This window comes from Camellia sinensis, chromosome 12 (genome assembly GCF_055761805.1).
Source record: "Camellia sinensis isolate YWXY chromosome 12, ASM5576180v1, whole genome shotgun sequence".
In the NCBI taxonomy this organism is placed as follows: domain Eukaryota; kingdom Viridiplantae; phylum Streptophyta; class Magnoliopsida; order Ericales; family Theaceae; genus Camellia; species Camellia sinensis.
In genome coordinates, this window is record NC_138972.1 from 141,953,153 (window position 1) to 141,972,961 (window position 19,809).

At 39.9% G+C, this 19,809-nt stretch overlaps 1 pseudogene across 1 annotated transcript in view; it reads left to right on the forward strand.

Annotated features, from left to right (window-relative positions):
• Positions 1-1,172: 1,172 nt before the first annotated feature.
• The window catches only part of LOC114309338 (aspartic proteinase 36-like), a 44,842-nt pseudogene continuing 26,205 nt past the window's right edge, over positions 1,173-19,809 (forward strand). The window contains exons 1-3 of the transcript XR_014347377.1: positions 1,173-1,534; positions 2,153-2,282; positions 2,416-2,663. The product of XR_014347377.1 is annotated as an aspartic proteinase 36-like (transcript). The remainder of the gene's footprint in view (positions 1,535-2,152; positions 2,283-2,415; positions 2,664-19,809) is intronic.

Here is a 19,809-nt window from a genome sequence, read left to right on the forward strand (position 1 = left end):
CTATATTCTAAACCCTTAACCCTCAACACTCAACCCTCAAACCTCAACCCTCAATCCTAAACCCTAAACCATAAACCCTAAATCCTAAACCCTAAATCCTAAACCCTAGACCTTAAATCCTAACCGCTAAAAACCCTAAACCCTAAATCATAACCCTAAAAACCCTAAAAACTAAATCCTAAATCCTATATCTTTAAAACTCTAAACCCTAAACCCTAAATCCTGAACCCGGAACCCTGAACCCTGAATCTCGAACCCCAAACACTAAATCCTGAACCCGAAACCCTGAACCCTGAACCCTAAATCCTAAATCTTAAACCCTAAACCTTAATCCTAACCCTAAAGCCTAAATCTTAAACCCTCAACCCTTTACCCTAAATCCTAAATAACCCCAAATAGCCCTTAACCCAAAATCCTATACCCTAAACCTTATATCCTAAACACTCAACCCTCAAACATCAACCCTAAACCATAAATCTTAAATCCTAAATCCTAAACCCTAAACCCCAATCCTTAAACCTTAAACCCTAATCCCTAAATTGTAAAACCTAAACTCTAACTCCTAACCTTAAACCTTAAACATCCTAAAAATTCTAAACCCTAAACCCTAAACCCTAAATCTTAAATCCTAAATCTTAAACCCTAACCTTTAAACCTTAACCCTTAACCCTAAACCCTAAATCCTAACCCCCAAATCCTATATCTTAACCCTTAAGCTCTAACCCTAAATCCTATATCCAAAAACCTAAACCGTAAATCCCAAATCTTAAATCCCAAAACTCAAAACCCTAAATCCTAAACTCCAAGTCTTAAGACCCTAAAACCCTAAACCTAAACCCTAAAACCCTAGATCCTAAACCTTAACTCTAAAACCTTGGAATCTTAAACCCTAAAATCTAGATCCTAAAACCCTGTATCCTAAACCCGAAATCTCAAATTCTAATTCCCAAATCCTAAATCCTAAATTGAGGGATGTATAAGAAAGAAATAGAGAAGGATTGAGAAATTTGTTAATTATCTGTTTTCAAAAATTTTCTTCAGTTATTATTTTGTTTTCATCTGATATGGTTTTTTTTTTTTTTTAATTCGCCCTTTAATCTGAGGGTATTTTTGATATTTTGACTGGTGGTCCAATTTTTCAATTTTGACTTCTTTTTTTTTTCCCCCCAAAACCATTTCTGCTCTTCAAACCAAAGTGGGTCTAGAAGCTGGTGACGACGACGACGACCACGACCGCGACGAAGACGATGATGAAGATAAGGATCTTCGTTGGGAGTTCCACCGTTTTTTCCGTATCAATTGTGAAATTATTGTTATTGTTACTGTTCGTAATATCTGTTTGTACTAGTTGTAGAACAACGACTTGCGTGGCTGCAAGTGGGGGTGGTGGTGGTGTATTCAGCGTAAGTTACAAATTCGCCAACATGGAACGCTCCCTCAGTGCCCTAAAAGCTCACGATAACCTCCGACACCTTACTATGCTTGCCGGCGTCGACCTCCCCTTGGGCGGAACTGGCCGCCCCGACACTGTCGGGTAGGGGTCACTACCACCTCAATACCTTTATAGATGAATTAATCAATATATGCATCAATATAAAGTTTCTGTTTATGTTTTTTTATTTTGATTTTTCTGTTGTTGTGTAATTCCTTTTATTGAATGAGTTCATTGTTTGCTCTGATTATAGAATTGTTTCTTCAGAATCACTTGCTTATCGTTATAGCGTAAGGCAAATTTCATGGTTTTTTTTTTCTTTTTCCCCCTATTGTTATTGTTATTTTTATTTTAGTTTTTCTGTATTGAGGTTCTTATAATTGATTTCCAAGTCTAATTTCCTCTTGACAATTGTGTATATGTGAAAGGAGTTTGTTGGTCTTCCTGCAGTATGTAGCACATAATTGACTGATTCAATTAATATCATGGGTTGTACCTGTCATAGTTTCAAGTGGGTCTTGTTCCAATTCCAAGGTTTCATCTCTGCATGCTGTATATGACAGTGAAAACATATACAATTTGTTAGTCTGTATGGAATTTTCCGTTCAATTTTAGTGAAATGGCTGTACAATCTTACCTGCCCATTTTAATTTGCTGGTGCATGTGCTATTCTATTTCCATTTTTCGACTTGCTTTCTTGTAAAATTTGAATTATTGCAGGCTCTACTATGCTATGATTGGGATTGGAACACCTTCGAGGGACTACTTTGTGCAAGTAGATACTGGAAGTGACATAATGTGGGTCAATTGCATTCAGTGCATAGAGTGTCCCAAAAGAGGCTACCATGGTGTATGGCTCTTCTTACCTTTCTTTATGATTCTCTTTGTTCTTGGTATTAGCATCTTCTTCAGTACTCACAAGAATTCATTTCCTTGGCGATGATTTTTGAGACATTTCCATAATTTGTTTGGTTCTCTAACAGCTGGAACTTACCCTATACAATCCCAAGGACTCTCTCACAGGAAAATTGGTCTCTTGCGATCAAGAGTTTTGCTTAGAGATCAATGGAGGTCCAGTATCAGGTTGCATGGCTAATGTATCCTGTTTGTATACTGAGGTATATGGAGATGGATGTTTTAGTATTGGGTATTTTGTAAAAGATGTTGTCCAATATGATGGAGTGTCAGGAGATCTCCAAACTAAATCTGCAAATGGAAGTGTTATATTTGGGTACGCCTATGTCTCGATAAGTGTAGTTTGATCTTATGAACATCGTTTATATGTAGTTTTTATTTATATTTCGTCTATTTGTATGCATATATTAATATCTAATATGTCTGTTAGTTTGATAATTGAGCTTCTTCACATGTAGTTCATTATTATGGTATTTGTACTTTATGTACTTGACAAAAACTTTGGAATTTTCGGGGGATTCTAGAATCATACTTGATTTTCTAATTAAATACCTCCCCGTGCCATTGCACATGCTTTTAGTATTTGCAAAATCTCCATGCATACATGGTGGAATTCATGCTACTAAGTAAATTCTTGCCATTCCTTTTTCTCTTCCTAATATTTCATTGGGCAAATTACAACAAAAAAAAGAAAAAAGAAAAAAAACCCTAGAGTTTGACCCTTTTAACAAATCAAACCCTCGGTTTTTAATTTTTTCAATTTGAGCCATGAGCTTTTACTTTTGTCACAATCTCAACCATCTGTCTATATCTGTTAGCTTGGTTGATAGAAGCAAATTTTTAGTACACACCTAGCACTTTGAAATTGGCTCATTTTACTCAATATTAATAATAGATTTGAACTTGAACATGTCAGATCAATTCCACCATTTATTTGTCATCCATTAAATCAAAGCCATTCATCATAAATTCACCATAACTCATCTCTACCAAACAACCATTCCTCCCATTTCTTTTCCTCTTACCGGCAACCACCACTGTCCCTCTTCCTCCCTCCTTCCCCTTTCTCACTACCACCTATCGAGATCTTTCTTCTTCTGGTGATAGGAACAACAACAATAAAGCTCATTGGAGTCATGGTGGTGGACAGAGGTGAAGAGAGGGGATGATGAATGGATTGGAGGAGAGAGGTGGCTGTGGAAGACGGTGGGTGATGGATCCAATGAATGAAGTGAAGGATCTGAGGAAGGGGTAGCGGAGGGGGTGGATCTGAAGAATATGTTTCAGATCTAGTGGAGGAAGTAACAAATCTGATGATGAAAGGAGTGGCAAGCCACTCTGTTATCTTCTGCAATATATATATATATATATATACAAATACACTGGTGTTAATTATAGTTTGTTAAGTTAATTAGTGCTGGATATATGTTGGATATTGGTTATTGGTGGGACGGGATGCTTCGAAGATTGTTAAGTATGTTTAGGCTTGGAAGCTTCCATGGGAAAAAATTGGATTGAAGCCATATCACTCATTTAAAGAAATTGCGTATTTTGTCCGATGGCAAAGGGATTGGCTGGGGAAGTCATGAATGATCTGATGAAATAGGTGTGGGTGTGGCGGTCTAAATGAGGTCTAGTGGGGCACCGTTGCTAATGTTGATAGTCGCTGGTAGTGAGTGGGAAAAGGAATCGGTTTGAATAATATTATAATTATATATGTATGTTTATATATACATATATATTAAAAAATGGTGAGTGGAATTATTAAAATATTATTTTATCAGTACCGGTAAGCGGAAAGAAGTTTCGCTTAACAGAGGTAGACGGAAGATTGAGATTGTGACAAAAATAAAAGGTGAGGGTTCAAATTGAAAAAATTAAAAATCTGGGGTTTGATTTGTTAGAAGGGTCAAACTCTGGGTTTTTTTCTTTTTTTGTAATTTGCCCTATTTCATTTTTGTTCTTGTTGGTTGCTCCACATATTATTCCTTTAGGATAATAAGGCTAACAAGCAAGCTATTTCTTATAGGTATTAATGTATTGAAACTGGTTAGCATGAGAATATTTACACTTTATCTTGCTTATTGCATTGTAAAAGTTGGAGATATTGGAAGTTATTGGTTGCAATTTGTATTGGGTGCTTAACTCTAATGTTTGGTGGACTTTCCATTTTTCTTGCATTCTCCTCAAAAGATTTATTCTTATTGGTGCACGTACACTGCATGACATATGATTCATTTGAAAAAAACTTATGGATTAATTTAAATGATGTCATTGGATTTTCCATGTTAAGACATTTCTTATCCAACAAAAACTTTCTTTTTTGAAAAAAAAAAAGAAAAAAAAGAAAAGAAAAAGAAAAGGAAAGTGGTCCATGGCCATCACTTTAGCAATTTCAATGATAGGATTATTGATGCTTCATGGATGGGTTTGATTCGGCCTCTGACGCATCATGTGTCTTGCTAAAAGCTCACTTTTTCTAAGATTGGTCTAGGCACATATGTTACATGGCCTTTTCAAAATAAATCAAGTACCCGTGGCAACACCTGACACTTGGTCAAAGGTATGAAATATGTGTCTGATACTTTTTATCTAACACTTCTTATATATTTGTATTTAGCACTATGATTATATGTATATATTATTATACAATTGCTATAATTGATGATGTTATATGCATCATCAATTTATCTCATATGATGGATTAAAAATATAAATATATTACCATTCTTTGCCGAGTTTGCATATCCTTAAATTTAAGGTTTGACAAGTCCGACCTCTAGATACACACCCATACCCAACACCTATACCCGAGTCCATGTCAAATAGAACAACCTACCTTGACGAATGTTTTGGAGAGAGAGGCACCTAGACAAACCCTTGAACTTTAGTCTTTAACCCACAAGTTCTCTTGTGATCCTAATAAAATGTACCTAGGTCTTGCTCCCAATCTAGTTAGTGAGTATGGAGTGCTTTAGATGGTAAACTGAGGCACCAGTTGGTGGAGATATAAGCAAGGCAAGCAAACGAAGTGGATGCTATGTAGGCAAATTGGCGAGGGTGTGCTTGGGTGGATGATTCATGGTCGAGTGTCACAGGATGACTCTTTGGCATAGCATAACTTTGTCTCACATGGCCCTTGAACTCCAAGTTGAATCTGGCCTAATTTTTTTGACCATCCAAGTATTGAAGATTGCACTCATCTTAGCTTTACCAAACTCACTACTTAGAAAATATGAGGAAGAAGAACTCCGAAAATATGAGGAAGAAGGAATATATTTCTGTTATATTCAAAACTTCTTATCTTACAAGACCAAATGACACTCCTTATATAGGAGATATTACAAACATCATTATAACCCATTATATGCCACTTACATATTATATATTACCACTATCTACCACTATCATATTATATACATGCCACTATCTGCCACCAACACCACTATCATATTCTATACATGCCACTATCTTATTATATACATTAACACAAATTTCCAGCACTCCCCCTCAAGCTGGTTTGAAGATATCGTCCATAGCCAGCTTGCTAGTCAGCTTATCAAATTGCTTCTTGTGTAGTCCCTTCGTTAGCACATCAGCTAATCGTTCACCTGTTGGAAGGTAGGTCATACAGATTATGCCAGCATTGATTTTCTCCTTGATGAAATGTTTATCCACTTCTATATGTTTTGTGCGATCATGTAGAACTGGATTATGAGCTATAGATATAGCTGCTTTGTTGTCACAATAGACCTTCATTGGTGTCGGGTGAGAAAGCTTTAATTCTTCAAGAATTCTTTTAATCCACATTACTTCACAGATTCCATGGGCAACAGCTCTGAACTCTGCTTCTGCACTACTTCTAGCTACCACATTCTGTTTTTTACTCCGCCATGTAACTAGGTTCCCGCCTACAAAGGAGCAGTATCCGGATGTTGATCTCCTGTCTGTAACACTTCCTGCCCAGTCTGCATCTGTGTATACTTCAACTTGAAGATGTCCATGTTTCTTGAACAGTAAGCCTCTCCCTGGAGTTCCTTTCAAATATCTTAAGATCTTATAAACGACCTCAAAGTGCTCTGCCCCTGGTGAGTGCATGAACTGACTTACTATGCTGACTGCAAAGGCAATATCAGGCCGCGTATGAGACAAGTAAATCAATTTCCTTACAAGTCGCTGATATTGTTCCCTCTCTTTGACTTCTTCAGCCTTAGCAGCTTGTAACTTCAAGTTAGGCTCGATCGGAGTCTCCACCATCTTACAACCAAGCATACCTGTTTCTCCAAGGAGATCAAGAACATATTTTCTCTGATTAACGAATATACCTTCCTTGGATCTTGCAAATTCCATTCCGAGGAAATACTTGAGGGCTCCCAGATCCTTAATGTGAAATTCTTTTGCGAGTTTCTCTTTGAGGGCTGCTAACTCTGCTTCATCATTACCAGTTAAAATGATGTCATCAACATAAACAATCAAAATTGCAATTTTATTGTCTTTTAAATGTTTATAAAATATTGTGTGATCTGCTTGACTCTGCGAGAAGCCACAACTGATAACTGCCTTCCCAAAGCGTTCAAACCACGCTCTTGGTGATTGTTTGAGTTCGTATAATGACTTGTTCAATCTGCATACTCTGTCGCTTCCAAGTCTCTGCTTAAATCCCGGCGGTAGGCTCATTAACACCTCCTCTTCAAGATCACCATTGAGAAATGCATTTTTAATGTCAAGTTGATATAGAGGCCAATCTGAATTTACTGCAAGAGATAACAGTACTCTGATGGAATTTATTTTAGCAACAGGAGCAAACGTCTCCTGATAGTCGATCCCATAAGTTTGAGTGAAGCCTTTAGCCACCAGTCTCGCCTTGTATCTCTCAACGCTTCCATCTGCGTTACATTTTATCGTAAACACCCATTTACACCTAACTGTTTTCTTGTCTTTGGGTAGATCAACTATCTCCCAAGTACCACTTCTCCTTAAAGCATTCATCTCCTCCATGACTGCTAATTTCCAATTCGGATCATCCAATGCTTCCTGTATATTCCTTGGAACAAACAAGTGTGAAATCCTAGATGTGAAAGCTCTATGGTTTTTAGACAGTCTTTGATAGAAGAGGTAATTTGCAATAGGATGTTTAATGCAATTTCGGACACCTTTCTTAATTACTATAGGAACATCAAGGTCGGAAATAGAAGGAGTAGGATTACCTAAAATTTCGATGCCAGAACTCGGGTGGACATTCGGGTCATTAGGATGGACATTCGGGTCATTATTCCTCAGATGAAATCGCTTCCTAGTATAAACCTGAAGCTCAGAATTTAGATCATTTTGTAGTACTTCTCCCCCTAAACAAGAATCTTCTTGACTAGGCACCATAGAACTTGGTTCTCCTAAGTGATCATTATCAGACAGATGTGGTTTTTGTGTAGGATAAATGACATTGGGGAGCGGGATAGAAATATCCCAAAAATGGTCTTCTACTCCACTTGTCTCCCCCTGAAGAGAAGTGTTGGGGAAATAGGATTTTGTTTCCACAAATGACACATCCATACTCACATGAAATTTCTTGGTTTGAGGATCGAAACACTTATACCCCTTTTTGTTTGAGGAATAACCCAAAAAAACACATTTTATAGCACGGGGGTCAAGTTTTGAACGAAATTGACTGGGAACATGAACATAGGCAGTACATCCAAAAACTTTGGCGGGTAAATCAGAAAACAACCTCGTGTCAGGAAAAAAAGTTTTGAGACAATCAAAAGGTGTTTTGTATGTTATAACACCTTTGTAGGCATCCTGTTTATCAAATAAGAGGCTGTTAAAATTGCTTCACCCCATAAATATTTAGGAACTTGCATGTAAAACATTATAGCACGTGCTACTTCAAGTAAATGTTTATTTTTTCGTTCTGCAATGCCATTTTGTTGAGGGGTATCCCGACATGTAGATTGATGAAAAATCCCAATTTTTTTCCAAAAATTCACCCAACTGCTCATTGAAATATTCTGTTCCATTACCAGAATGTAAAATACCAATTTTGGTTTGAAATTGGTTTTCAATCATATTGTAAAAATTTGTGAATAAATTTTTCACGTCAGATTTTTTATTCATCAAATAAATCCAACATAAGCGGGGTATGGTCATCAATAAATGTAACAAACCATCTTTTACCAGAAAGAGTAGTGATTTTAGAAGGGCCCCAAACATCACTATGAATCAAATAAAAAGGTTTGGAAGCCTAGTAAGGTTTTGGCAAATAAGTAGAGCGATGAAATTTTGCAAAAATGCAACTTTCACAATGAAAAGAAGAACAATCAATCCCTTTAAATAATTCTGGAAATAAATGTTTCAGATAAAGAAAACTAGGATGTCCTAGCCTATAGTGCCATAGCATTATTTTTTCTCGAACAGAGATTGAACTAGTACTATTAAAGCTCTGAGCTTTTTTATTACTAACGGGTACTTCACTAAAGTAGTAAAGACCTTCAAGCATCCTAGCATGCCCAATCATCATCCCCGAGTTCTGGTCCTGAAATTCACAATGGGATTCAAAAAATGTAACACGACAATTAGAATTCTTAGATAGTTTACTGACAGACAAAAGGTTACAGGCTAAGTTGGGGACGTGAAGAACAGCATTGAGATTAATTTTCTCAGTTAGTTTAATAAATCCTTTTCCTGCAATAGGTGAAAAACTACCATCGGCTATTCTGATTTTGTCATGACCAGAACAAGGGAAATAGGTACTAAATAAATGGGAAAAACTAGTCATGTGATCGGAGGCACCGGAATCTATGATCCACGGAGAGAAGTTTAGGCAAGAGAAGGCTTTAGGATTTCTACCTGTTTGTGCCAACAAAACACTAGGAGTACCGGATGAGGAGTTGGATTTTATCAGCTTTAAGAGTTGATCAATCTGCTCTTTGTTGAAGGGACCTGAATCGGCTTCATTAGCGGTAGGAAAGCCACGATTCTTCTCTCCTTGTTTGCTGCTTTTCCAGTTGATAGGTTTGCCATGGATCTTCCAACACGTTTCGCGTGTATGGCGAGGCTTGTTGCAAAAATCACACCAGACCCGTGGCTTATCATCAAACCTGCGCTGGTAATTTGCAGCCTTGTTGGCCGCAGCATCGCTAATTAAAGCAGAAATTTCAATTGATTCACCAGTACCTTTTTTGTTAAGCATGACGCTCCTTCGGCTCTCTTCCCTTCTGACTTCGGCAAATACTTCGCCAATGGATGGGAGAGGAGGTCTGCCAATAATTCTTCCTCGCACTTCATCGAACTCAATGTTGAGGCCGGCAAGAAACTTGTAAATACGGCTGTCTTCCACAGTTTTCTTGTGGTGGTTGCAGTCATCAACCGATTTCCATTCGTATGTGTTGAAGATGTCAAGATCCTGCCATAACCTTTTCAACGAATTGAAATATTTGGTGACGGAATCATCTCCTTGACGAATCTCTCCCAACTTCAAAGTTAATTCGAAAACTTGAGATTGATTTCCTAGGTCAGAATACATCTGACTAACATTATCCCACAATTCTTGTGCAGTAGTATAGCACATGTAATTAGAGCTTATATCCTCCTCCATGGAATTGACCAACCATGTCATAACCATGGAGTTTTCAGCGTCCCAACTGTCGAACAGCGGATCATTAACAGCAGGAGCCTTCTTGCCACCAGTGATGTAACCGATCTTTCCTTGCCCACGGATATACATCTGGACAGATTGTGACCAGCGGAGAAAATTATCACCATTTAGGCGGATGGTGGTGATTTGGACAGAGTGAGAGTTGGACGTTTTCACCGGAATGGCAGCGGCAGGGGTTGAAGTGGTTTCGGACGTGACTTCCGACATGGCTATGACGGTTTTAGGGCTGCTGTGTTTTTTGTTGCTCTGATACCAACTTAGAAAATATGAGGAAGAAGAACTCCGAAAATATGAGGAAGAAGGAATATATTTCTGTTATATTGAAAACTTCTTATCTTACAAGACCAAATGACACTCCTTATATAGGAGATATTACAAACATCATTATAGCCCATTATATGCCACTTACATATTATATATTACCACTATCTACCACTGTCATATTATATACATGCCACTATCTGCCACCAACACCACTATCATATTCTATACATGCCACTATCTTATTATATACATTAACACAAATTTCCATCATCACTAGTTGTCAACTTGCCAATGAGAACAACCCCTACAAAGAGTCTTTGCCACTTGAAGACTCCGCATCTCAAATGCACGAAGCACGATGGTTTTACTTAAGGTTTTGTCCAACACTGTTGGGAAGTGTTCAAGGGAGATGTGATGACTATGTTTATACAGTTCTTTCGAACTAGGTGTTTTGAAAAGACTTTTAATGACTATGTTTAGACAGTTCTTTCAAACTAGGTGTTTTGAAAAGAGTTATAATGTGACGTTTGTTGCTTTGATCCCTAGAAAATGGGGGGCTTTGGATATTTGGGAATTTCGGCCGATCAGTTTGTTTGGGAATGTATATAAGCTTTTGACCACGGTTTGGCTAGGAGGCTAAAAGGCAGTCTTCAGTCGGTAGTTTCAGAATCTCAGAATGCTTTTGTAGTAGGTCGCCAGATTTTGGATGCAATTTTGGTGGCAAATGAGTGTATTGACTCTCGAATCCGACTGGCCAGGTGTTATGTGCAAGCTTAATATTGAGAAGGCTTATGATAATGTGGATTAGGACTTTTTGTTCTATGTGTTAGAGAAAACGGGTTTTGGTGGGTAGTGGATTCGGTGGCTATGTTTCTGTATCTCTACGGTTTGAATGTCAGTGTTAGTGAATGGGATCCCAACGGGTTTCTTTCAGACCTTTCGTGGTTTACACAAAGGCGATCCCTTGTCGCCTTTGCTTTTTATCCTTATGATGGAGGCATTGAGTAGGTTGTTATCTAGAGCAATGCATAGGGACTTGTTGGAAGGTTTCAAAGGTAGGTATGGAGGCGGAAGTTCCTTTGGTGGTGTCTCATCTTTTATATACGGATGATGCTTTGATCTTTTGTGGTGCTGAGGGGGGGCAGTTAGGATACCTTCGTTGTATTCTTCTATGTTTTGAGGCAATCTCAGGTTTGAGAGTGAATTTGGCAAAGTCAGATCTGATTCCAATGGAAGGGATGTTGGGTGTTCATCGATTGGCGGCTATTTTGGGGTGCAAGGTTTTTGTTTTACCTGTGACTTACTTGGGTTTGCCTTTGGGGTCTACTTTTAAGGCTACGGAGTATGGGATGGAGTCGTGTGGAACTGGTACAACGATGATTGATAGGGTGGATGCGTTAGTATTTGTCCAAAAAGGGGAAGTTGACATTGATCAAGAGAACGTTAGGGAGTATTCTTACGTTTTTCATGTTGGTGCATGTTATCCTAATATCGGATGCACATCGTTTGGAAAAGTTGTAGCGTGGTTTCCTTTTGGGAGTGGAGGAAGGGGGGGTTGGGTTGTGATTTTAAGTTCCATTTGGTTGATTGGGATAAGGTGTGTAGCCCAAGAGAGGGGGTTGATTTGGGGTTGAGGAAGTTGGTGGTCTTTAATAAGGCGTTGCTGGGGAAGTGGTTGTGGCGATTTGTGGGAAAAACGGAGAGGCTTTGGCGTCAGATTATGGATGTGAAATATGGTCTAGTTGGGGGGGTTGGTGTTCTTGGGAAGTGTGGGTTGCTCATGTACGGGGTTTGTGGGAAGGTATTAGGTTAGATTTGAATGAGTTTTGGAGGTGGGTTAGCTTTCGGGTGGATAAGGGTGTGCGCAAGGTTCTGAAAAACGGTTGCAGTTGCCGTAACGGTGGCGGTGATGCGGATGCGGTTGCGGTTGTGGGGTGTAAAGGCCGTAGTGTAATGGTTGCGGTAACCGAAACCGTGAATTTTTTTATTTTTCGCACAATTTGAAAAAACTTACTGATACGCATATTTTTTTTCCATGATCATATTTATTGGGTTAAAAATAAATATTGATAAATTTTTGTAAATTTTTAAGTATGATCCAATATATTTCATATTTTTAAATCATTATAAACTGAGTTTTTTTACAGTTTATTTTGATAATTAATGACTTTATATTATACAAAAAATCAATCACTAGCTATTATATATAAGATAAACAGTGATAAAAGTAAAAGAATAAATAAGAGCCTAAATATATATATATATACATATACATATTTTAACCAAGCCAAGTAGATAATGACCATACTATATAGACACACACAAACAAAATGGTTTAGTGATAGCAGCTAAATAGAATAGCATACGTCTTACAACTTCAACAAATCAATAACACGTTCTTCATCTTCCATCTTCTCTCTCTCTATCTCTTACTCCTCCATTTTCTCTCTTTATCTTCCCTCTTCTCTCTATCTCTCTTTCCCCATTTTCAGTTTTTTTTTTTTTTTTTTTTTTGTGTTTTTTCGAAAGAAACAGTTTGGAACCATTACGTAACGGTGCGTAACAAGCCGTTACGGCTGTTACGGCACCGTTACGACCGCTATGGCAGCCGCTACGGCCGACATACTTGTGAATCTCAATCACACTGCAAAAGCGGCCATAATGGGTGGCGGTAACCGCCAAAACCGTTACGTAACGGCGTTACGTAACGGTTGCGGCCGCTTTTTAAAACCTTGTGTGCAGGTGCGATTCTGGAAGGGCGGGTAATGTGTGGACCAAACTCTTGTGTCTCGATTCCCGTTGTTGTTTTGTCTTGCAATAGATAGGGACGTTGTGGTAGTTTCTTACTTGTCTTTAGAAGGTGAGCAGGCGGTGTGGGATGTTAGGATTCGTAGGCAAGTCTATGATTGGGAGGTTGCCCAATTGGTGGATTTATTGGGTTTACTGTATGGTGCTCGAGGGTTGCTTTGGGAGAGCATGGGATGGTGTAGAGTTGTAAGGGTGCTAAAGGGATTTTCTCGGTGTCCTCTTTTTATTAGACACGAGTGGGCCTTTCAGATGTTTCTTTCCCTTGATAGAGTGTGGGTTGCTTGTGTTCCATCCAAAGTGGCGTTTTTTGTTTGGAATGTTGTGTGATAGGGTTTTGATTCTAGATAACTTGATTAGCCGTTGTCAGAATTTGATTAATTAGTGTTGTATGTGTTGGTAGGATGCAGAATCTGTTTCGCATCTTTTGCTTACTAGTTCGGTTGCTTTTCAGCTTTGGAGCTTGATTTTTGCGGTGTTTGGATTGGGTTGGATTGGGTGCAGCAGGGGACGGTGAGGGAGGTTATGTGTAGTTGGAACGGGGGTTAGGTGGGGAAGAGGCATCGGAAGGCTTGGGATTTGGCGCCTTTGTGTTTAATGCGGCTGGTTTGGTTGAAGCGTAACCAACATACTTTCAAGGGTTACAAGTTTCATTGTTGTGTTTGAAGAATTAGTATTTGCTGGTTTTGTCGAGTTGGGTGTCAGGGATAGTGGAGCTGGATTTATTTTCTTTTTTAGATTTTGTTGATTCTTTATTTGTCTAGATGTAGTTTTGGTGGCGCGGTTTGTATTTGTCGGCATCATCTTAATGCTCTTTTTCTTCAATTTAGTTCTTAATATCAAAAAAAAAAAAATGCACTATTGTGCGCCCATAGTGTTGTGTTAGCGTGCCACCCAAGGCAACTTTTTAGCCCATGGGTTGTTAGTAGCATTGCACCATCCCACACCCCAAACACAAAGTGGTTGTCGTGTAGCGCAACTTTATGCATCATCCATTTGCTCACAAGTGCAACGTTGCCTCCCTGTTGAACACCTTAAGCCACGAGGCCCCGATATGCAAGGTTGGACTCGGGCCATGCACAAGAGTTGGTACACGAGGCTCATGGTGGTGCCTTGATAGCCCAACTAGCCGTAAGACACACCTCCAAGATGGTAGAATATGGCAAGGCATAGCAAGTGCATATCCCAAGCCTCCATCATGGGTAGAATGTATGATGCTAACATCCATGCCACTTTATGACACCATACATAGGGCTCTATCTCCCACTTGGTAACCTTGGACACCTCTTGTTGATTCTCAAAGTCCGTTGTCAAGTTGCCTTGGGTTTGCCTAGTTTGGCCACATTTTGGTCCTGGGATGCTTGTAGCTGGCTCACACTCTCTCCTTATTATAGCTTTTTAAGCCATCTTCAACCTAGTAGGAGGAAACATTCCCCTATGGTTGAGGAGTCATGATATTTCACAAATCTCGAAAAATCACCATATTGAAGAACTAGAAACCAGACCTTTCAAGAAGCTCCCAGTAAAAGTTTCAGCCCTTAACTCAATGGTTTGATCCTCTAAACCTTATGCCAAAGTTGGTGCAAAAATATCCCAGGCACTGGGCCAATTTTCCCCAAGCATGGGACTATTGTTTGGCGTGCCTGGATGTCAAGAGCCAACTCTTTGAATATGTAATGGAATAAATTTTTACCCGTGTGCCACTTAAACTCCACCAAGTCCAAGCCCGACAATCTCTTTTTGACCATCGAGTATTAAATCTTCAACCATCTTGTCAAATATAGGCTTAATACTTTGTCAAGCAATAACAATTCCCATGAAAGAAGCTCCGCCTTCCCAAATGCCACAAGCAAACTTGACGTACACAAATGCACCATGCACGACTCATTTCGCTTCATAGTATCAAACTCGCCTATGAGCAAGGCGCTCGCCCCACTGAGGCTCATGTCATCAAGGCGCTTAACCACACGACGATGTGCTAGCAAAGGCCCTCAACCTAGCTGACAAGCTTCAATTTTTGACGTTCCACTCGTCTCGAATAGCCATGGAGTCCACCTTCACCTCACACATGACTGAGAGCTTATGCGCCCACAACATAATCCTCATGCACACTTTGACATGCTGAACCATCCACTAAGGGTTATTGCACACCCGAGGTGGTGCACTTGCATGTTGCTTGAGCATGGCAACAATAATCCATAACCCATAATTAACATTCCGTTTTCCCACAAGCTCTACACGATGTGCCTTACATGATGGCAATGCTTCATGCCTCTCAAACATTCCCACGAGTAGCGGCGTTGCCACCAAACTGCTAGCTAGGCTACAAAGGCACTCGCGTTCATCGTTGAACCCAAGTACATGTTAATGAGTTGGCACATGAGGCCTTGGTGGCACCTCGATGTCCCATTTGGTCTAGGTCGACACCCAAGATGCTACAATGCATTGTATAGCGTGTGTCCCAAACCTCATGTCGAGATTAGACACGCAATGTCAGCACTAATTTCCTCTTGATGACATTGTCCATGGGGCTCTCAAACCCAAATGGAAACCTATGACAACCTTGATAGTATATCAAAGGCCCACCCTCATGTTTCCCTAAGGGTGCCCACTTCAAGCCTATCACAGGCTGGCGAGGTTGGTAGATGGCATGCCGTACCCCCTTGTAATAGCCTTTTAAGCCCTTTGATCATTGCCAAAAAGAAACATAAACCATGTTTGAGAAGTCATAATGATTTTCCAATAATTGCCTAATTCTAGAAAAATCCCAAGCTTAGGCGGGCGTGCTCTCTGAACTTGCACGTGTTTGACTACTTAAGGCCAAACTTCTAAGCCATGTTTGTTCACAAAATCACTTGACTTGGAATCCGATGACACACACGCATAGACACTTCCAAAGACATAAACTGAGCACAACAAAGTATCACAATGTTGAACTTGAAAGTGTCAACTCGACATTGGGGCCTACCTAGTAAGGGTGTTTGCAGTTCGGCGGTCGGAAAATTTTTAATCTGCCATCTGTCTGCTAGATGGGCGGATTGGAAAAAAATTATTCCGCATCCGTCCACCGAATTGACGAATGCGAATTGAGCGGATTGAGTGGATTGACAGATTGATGCGAATTGGTTTGGCGGTTTAAGCTTTTACAAATTTTGAACATAATACAACAACTTGTCAACATCTTTTTTTGGATAATAATCCAACTCAACATAACTAAAAGATTATCAAGTAAATTGTCAAATACCAATAATAAATACATATAAGAAAATTATGTATTATCAAAACTATTTCATTACTTTTTTTTATTCAAAAACTATTTAATTTGATTTTTTTTTTTAAATGACAAAATTATGCCTTATATTTTTCACACAAAAATACAAAATATCAACCCTTGCCATTTGATAAAAGGATTTCCAAATTGAAAATACAATAGAATATCTAAACTCTTTTTCAATTGAAAACACAAACAGAATATCTAAACAAATTGAAAACATAAAGTCTTACAAATTACTAGTTGTGCTTGTGGTTTGGCGATTTGGTTATGGCCAAAGGAACCTCAAATCCGTCATCCATCAGGCGATTGGAAAAAATCAGGCGGATGTGAAAAAATCAATCCGCAACCGTCTGCTTGTCATCACGCATCCGTTCAAAATGCGGCAAATCAGTTCGGTTCGATTGGTTTGGGCGGATCGGAATATCCACTGCTCATCCCTACTACCTGGGGACTACCCTTGTTGTTGGGGTGCGCCTCTAGGTTGTTCTTGGTGCCTTAGGGCTGCTGGGCATGCACATGGTTGCCCCTCTGACACAAGTTCTCACATCCCCACTGGTCATACACCTCCATGTTGATGACCCAACTCCATGACCAATCTTCTCATGTTGGATTTGGCTAAGCATTGAACAACATAAAACTCTTCCCAACAACACAATCATCGTGCACTCCTCTGATCATTTTTCTCATGCACCTCTATGCAAACTGAAACTACTTTGAGTCTTAATGAGGTCGACCCCCTAGTAAACTCAAGAATGGTTGATGCACATGGTTTCTTCAGCAACAAAAGACTGTTGGACATGGTGATCACCTCACAAGGTGTAGCTCGCAAGCTAATTTTCTCTCCCTGAAGGTTCACAAAACTCCTATTCATCAACTCCTATTGCTTTGAGCAAATCAATTCAAGTGAGCCCTAATGTAGATCTCAAACTCTAGTTGCAATGCTCCTAAGCAACTTTCCTTGTCACCCCCCTTACACAATAGACAGGAGGTGAAATGCCCAAAACCCAAGTGTAGAGGAAGTCCTCATATAGTCATCATCGCTTTGTGACTCCTCCCCCACAAAAAGATGTTGATGCCCTTGTTGACTAACTCTCAAGTTCATAGGCACTCTCTGCCCAACTCATGCTAAGATTACTGACCCAACAAAGCAGTCCTCAAGACAGTGGGCAACTCAACCTTTTTCCCTTAGCTCTTCTTCAAGCTCAACTAACTTGACTGTCTACAACCACTTAGCAAGTTGATTCTCAAACTCATGCTCGTGTGGCCAACAGTTAACTTGATGTTGTTTGAAACCACGAATGCCCGATGATAGCTGCTGTCTAGCTATCAAGCTCAAAATTTTGTCTAACACAGCTTAGTCAATCAAATTTTTGCAACTCAAGCTCATCTCAAGCTACCCAATACCTCAGCCCTCATGGCCTTCACCCAAATTAGTAGGCTGCCTAGTACCTCGGTCTTCTTCTGATCTTCACCCAAGTCAGCACAAAAGGTTCACCACCCTAACCACTAAGAAAGACTCTAGCATCTCCACGAGGACAACTCAGTAATGTGCGCTTACCATAGCATTGTATTGTCTTGACTATGCACCACCCTGATACATGGTTACCATTTGGCAAAAATGAATTTCCACATCACCCAACTCGTCTCTGGTTAACATGTACATATTGGTGTGTCTGCCCATGAGAGTCAAGACAAGCAAGTGTGTTTGAAAGTATTCCAAACATACCCACTCAAAATGTCAACAACGCAACACAAAAGTAAAACAACCACTAATGAACACAAGTAGGTAATGCCAACCTACAACGGAATGAACATAAGCTTCACGAGGCAACCTAGTGATAGTGCATTAGCAAGAGCAACGCTGCTCATGTTATGTTGCCTCAAAGGATCAACAGATGAAGATTTCCAACTCACAATAAAGCAAGTCTGCCACAGCATGCCCAACTGAGGTTCATGTCATCAAGGCACACAACCGAGAACAACCATGCCTACCGGAAGTGTTGCCCACAACCGAACAATTCACACAAGCCGTAACACCCATGTCTGGTCCACAAGTGCCACAACTACATAAGCCACCCAACTGTGTGCTAGAAAGTCCCCCAACCAAGCCGAAAGCTTCCATAGAATATAGGTCTTTATTTCGCACCTCGAACAACCACGGGGTCATACACGCCGCTGCACAAGACCAAGCATCACTCTCACGCTTACAACTCAATCCTTGTGCATGGACTTTTGCTAAAGTTCACTACAGACAAACCATTGTGTGCCCATAGTGTTGCACTAGCAAGCTGCCCAAGTAACACAACGTCTTGGTCTATAACTTGTTAGTAGCATTGCACCATCCCACCCTCCAAGCACAAAGAGGCCATTGCATGGTTTCATGCATCAGCCAATTGCTCACAAGGGAACATTGCCTCCTTGCTACACGCCTTAAGCCACGAGACTCCCATATGCAAGGTTGAACCCAAGCCATGCACGAGAGTTGGCACACAAGGCTTGTGGTGACATCTCGTTAGCTTAATCGGCCTTAGGACACACCCACAAAAGGGTAGAATGTGGGGCATAATGGGTGCATGTCCCAAGCCAACACTGTGGGTAAAATGCACGGTGTTGGCACTCATGCCTCTTGATGACACCATCCATTGGTTTTTTTATCTCACTTGTAGACCTTGGACACATCATATTGATACCGAAATCCCACTCCCAAGTGGCCCTAGTGTTGCCCATTTTGGCCACATTTTAGCCTAGGGATGCTAGTAGCTGGCTCACCACTCCCTCTTAATATTGCATTTCGAGCCATCTTCAACTCACAAGACGAAACAAACCCTATGCTTGAGGAGTCGCAATGATTTTTTAGAAAGTACTACAAATCTCAAAATCACCATATTCAAGAACAGGTAATTAAACCTCTCAAGGAGTTCCCAGCAAAAATTTCAGCCCTTAACTCAATGGTTTGACCCTCCAAACCTTATGCCGAAGTTGGTGTAAAACTGTCCCAGGCACTGGACCAATCTGCCCCAAGCGTGGGGCTGCTGCCTGGTGCCATTTGAGCTTGTCCCCTTTTTGACTATTCTTGAGAATGTTTCTTTGTCCAATGACTCATGGTAAGAGGGTCTGGTCTGTCCAGTCATCTGGATTGTTCTCTTGCAAGTCCTACTATGAGAATCTTATTGATTACCTAGATGTTTCTCCTTTTCCTTCTTACATGATGATTTGGGATGTTTATGTGCCTCTTAAGGTTAAAGTGTATGCATGGACATTGGCTCCCATGAAGATTAATACTAATGATATGGTTGAAAAAAGAAGGCCAAATTGTTATTTGCTTCCACAGTGGTGTCATCTTTTCTTGCATTGTCCCTTAGCTCTTTCTTTATGGTGGTGAGTTTTTTTCCTAGAGAAGGTTGATTGGGTTATTCCATCCCCTTTGTGAGCATTTGCTTTGCATTGAATTTAGAGGTTTTGGATCAA